Source organism: Sprattus sprattus (assembly GCF_963457725.1).
Source record: "Sprattus sprattus genome assembly, chromosome: 11".
NCBI lineage: Eukaryota > Metazoa > Chordata > Actinopteri > Clupeiformes > Clupeidae > Sprattus > Sprattus sprattus.
Genome location: NC_137909.1, coordinates 24,048,660 through 24,052,914, shown reverse-complemented (window position 1 = coordinate 24,052,914; position 4,255 = coordinate 24,048,660). Strand labels below are relative to the sequence as shown.

Genomic DNA, 4,255 nt, shown 5'->3' with positions numbered 1-4,255 from the left:
GACTAAAGGCTAATAACCACTTTGAGTAAAATCTGAAGAGCTCTATACTGAAGGGCAATGCAGCCTGTGGATATGATATATTGTTTTGTAAATATTTAGCTGGTTATATACTGTATATTTCAAGTTATATACAATTGTAATGCAAGATACTTCACTAGAATAGAGGGGGGGAAGAGAAAAAGGATTGTTTTTATGGAGTGAAAAGAAGGCTGGCTAAATGCTTACAAATGCTCTGTTAACAATATTACCTATCTGCATACAGTATTCATCACAAGCATCTATTCAGTTCTTTTGATCTGTCATATTTTAAATACATTGTTCCCATTATTGTAACCCACTCTAAATAACTGCCTATTTCAAAATGCCATCTCAAATCTAGCTGTGTGTTGTAGTTGATGGATCTTGACATCTTTGTGTTAAAACAGCTGGTAGCAAACGGAGGAAATCTAAGAGGCTATGTAAAGTGTATCTTTCCTCTGTGGACCTGGCACTTGACACACCATTAAAGTCAGATCTGAGATACAACCCACAGGGGCTGGTTGGTTCTCTGCGATAAGAGTGACTGGAGCAAATGCCTGCTTTTAGCAGCCGGTTCAATCATTAACCCCCACCGCCGTTTCAAGGTCTTTAAATACCAGGAAAAACACACACACACACACACACACACACACAGGAAACATAAAGGGGGGCGGCTGGGGGGGGGCGGGGGGTGAGAGAGCGAGAGTGAGATGGAGAGGGAGAGTGATCCCAAGACCGGATGTGAAAGGGAGAGTGAATGTGTGTGAGAGAGCGAGAGAAGGAGAGAGAAATCCAATAGGGAAAGAATGGGTTTGAAAGAGTGATGGAGAAACTAAGAGAGGGACACGGGGGAAATGAAAAGGAATGAGATGGCAAATAAGACATGGCAAATAAACGAGAGAGAGAGAGAGAGAGAGAGAGAGAGAGAGAGAGAGAGAGAGAGGAGAGACAGAGAGAGAGAGAGTGAGAGAGAGAGAGAGAGAGTCATTAAGGGAAGGGGGCTACTGACTAGTGCTGCACATGTGTAGCACACAGGTTTGCACACTCAGCACTGGGATCAGACTGAGCGCGCTCAGTTATAACAGAGACACACAGTTCTTGGCAGGATGTTCTCTCTGTGATTTCTCCCTCGGCCAGAGTGACTGACTGTGCTCTGATCTGTGGTGTAGTATGCCCTCACAAAGAGGGCATGTCACCTTCCATGCCAACACACACACACCCCCCACCACCACCACCACCACCACGAAAGAAAACACGTGCACAGTCACACACAGAAAAACATCTCAAGAGATTTTATGTGTCAAAGCTTGATATGGCAATACAATTAGCATTTGATACCACCGATAGTTTAGGTTTTTGAAAAGCCTATAGCAGCTCCATAGTACCTTTCTTGTTGTGGTGTCTAGGAAGTGAGGGGTGACGGACATTGAATGTCCCATCACTATTTGTACACCCAGCACCAGCACAGAGTATCCTAAACCAGTGGTCTAATTTTCCTTCCTTCATCATCACACCCTCTCTCCCTGTTCACATGACCTCCAGCTGTACTTTTCTCACTGTTTAATGGCCTTCTCCTCATGGACTTACTGCCATGTGTTCTCGACACACATGGAAAGTGAATGCCCTCTTCCAACTGATTACGTGCCCAACCTCACACGTACGTCGCCATTTTTTATGACAGGGAAGTTAGCGATAATCTCAACAAATTGAATTCTGGAGTCTGGAAGGAAAAACCTTTTTTTTATTGGCCTGTCAGACGAATAAAAAACGACATCAATCATTTACACGTAGATGTTAAACATATTTTACAATCTGTAACATATACTAGCTGCCAAAACAAATAATTTCAGGCAAATAATGACAGAATAAAGCTCCTTTTGACATGAAATGTGACACTTGTTGTGAGTGAACTGAAGGCAACTGTAGAAGACACACAGTGTCAAATGACTGAGGACAAGACCCCACAAATAAAGGAAACACCCCACAGATAAAGAAATAATTCGTACTCTGTCGATTTGATTGCTTGAAAAAGTACTTGTCAAGTCATTCAAGGTCCCCTCTTTCATTTTAAGATGCCTCGAACCATCTCGTCTCTCCTCTTTGACGACCGCATGAAGATCCTGATCACCTCTGATCCTCTCTGATCATCCCTCTTTCTCTCTCTACCACAGTCTTCAGATCCTTTCTCCTCTGACTCGTTGGCTGTGACTGGAGTGTCAAACAATGACAGCCAAATGCATCAGTACAATCCTGTCCATTCTTTATTGTGTGTTAGTAGCAGGCTGCGTGAAAAAGCAGCCAGGCCGGCCAGGCGTTTGGCTGCTCCCACACTCGCACTCGGTGTGCGGGGCTGGCCACAATGAGCACTTGTGTCAACAAACGGCCAGGGCTGAGAGAAGAAGGAAACACAGGCACAGGCCAGTTAGAGGAGGCTTGGCATGCCAAAAACAGTCTTGCTCTCAGAGCCATTGTTCCTGAGGAGATCTGTCAGTGGCATGCCACAAGCGCAAGAGCCACTACAGAACCAGAGTTTGAACACATGTCTGCCGAACACACACACACACACACACACACACCTGATATGAAACATCTAAACTCAATGTTACTTCTGCTTTGTCAGGTGTCAGTCAATGTGTGTGTCTGTTGTGAGAAGGCAACCCCCACTGTAAACCCTGCTTCAAAACACTGTCAGTATGGGTGTGGTATCTTCAGTAATCTATTGGATTCACACAGGCTGTCCCACACCCAGCCTAGGTCATACCACACCAAAACACTCACAACCACCCTAGCCACTGACTCAAGAAGATAAGACTGATTAACTGCATGATTGTAACCCATCATATTTCACAGCAGTGACCTATGGCCTAGGCCATTGTAAAATATAATAATATTGTAGTGTGTTGGGGGTGGGCTAACATAACATCCAGGTGAGAGACTGTTGCATATCCTCCCAGCATGCATCAGGTGTTGTGTTGTGTTGTGAGTGATGTAGCGGTCAGGTTGTGTATCCCTTGTGTGTGTGACTGTTTATCATTTTGTGTGTTATGCTGTTTAGTACAGGTGTTGGTCTCTTGGTTAGTTTTACGTTATCTGTCAACTGTCAATGTCATCATAACCGTGAAGTATGCCCTGCCCGGGTTGCTTCATAACAACATGAACCTACGCAGTGTCATCACTTCCTAAGGGAGGGAACCAGACGCTATGCTGGTGGGAGAGGTGCTGGAGATGTCGACACTGGTGGAGCCTGAGGTGTTCATTGCAAAACTGTAGCGGCTACAGAAGGGCCACCACACCACCATTGGCAATCAGAGGGCATTTGCATTGTAGCCGCGGTCGGCCAGAGGGTCCTCTGCATCACAGCCATAAGCCAGAGGGTCCTCCACGTGGCTACTCTCAGCCAGAAGGTCCACTGCATTGCTGCTGTCAGCCAGAGAGGCTGTTGCATTGGTGATGTCAGCCAGAGGGTCCTCCACCTGGTTACTCTCAGCCAGAGGGTCCGCTGCATTGGTGCTGTCAGCCAGAGGGTCCGCTGCATTGGTGCTGTCAGACAGAGGGGCCGCTGCATTGGTGCTGTCAGACAGAGTGGCTGTTGCATTGGTGCTGTCAGCCAGAGGGTCCTCCACCTGGTTACTCTCAGCCAGAGGGTCCGCTGCATTGCTGCTGTCAGACAGAGGGGCCGCTGCATTGGTGCTGTCAGCCAGAGGGTCCTCCACCTGGTTACTCTCAGCCAGAGGGTCCGCTGCATTGGTGCTGTAAGCCAGAGGGTCCGCTGCATTGGTGCTGTCAGCCAGAGGGTCCGCTGCATTGGTGCTGTAAGCCAGAGGGTCCGCTGCATTGGTGCTGTAAGCCAGAGGGTCCGCTGCATTGGTGCTGTAAGCCAGAGGAACCGCTGCATTGGTGCTGTCAGACAGAGGGGCCGCTGCATTGGTGCTGTCAGACAGAGGGGCCGCTGCATTGATGCTGTCAGACAAAGGGGCCGCTGCATTGGTGCTGTCAGCCAGAGCGGCTGTTGCATTGGTGCTGTCAGCCAGAGCGGCTGTTGCATTGGTGCTGCCAGCTGGAGGGTCCTCGCGTTGCCACCTCCTCGATCCCCGAAGCCAGGACCCTTTACTTCCAGTGGCCCAGCCTCCCCAACACCTCAGGGACTTTTCATTTGTTTTTTGCCATTTCTGGAGGCGCTGTTTTCCTGCCTTCTACTGTTCCACGGGCCTCCACTGTTGCAAGGGCTTTTGGTGGT

At 48.2% G+C, this 4,255-nt stretch overlaps 1 protein-coding gene across 1 annotated transcript in view; it reads left to right on the top strand.

The window, feature by feature from the left end:
• Positions 1-445, top strand: part of LOC308372841 (globoside alpha-1,3-N-acetylgalactosaminyltransferase 1-like) — a 4,288-nt gene extending 3,843 nt beyond the window's left edge. The window contains exon 3 of the mRNA XM_080848172.1: positions 1-445. This exon is cut by the window's left edge and continues 1,007 nt beyond it. The gene's annotated coding sequence lies outside the window, so the exon portion shown is untranslated.
• Positions 446-4,255: the final 3,810 nt, after the last annotated feature.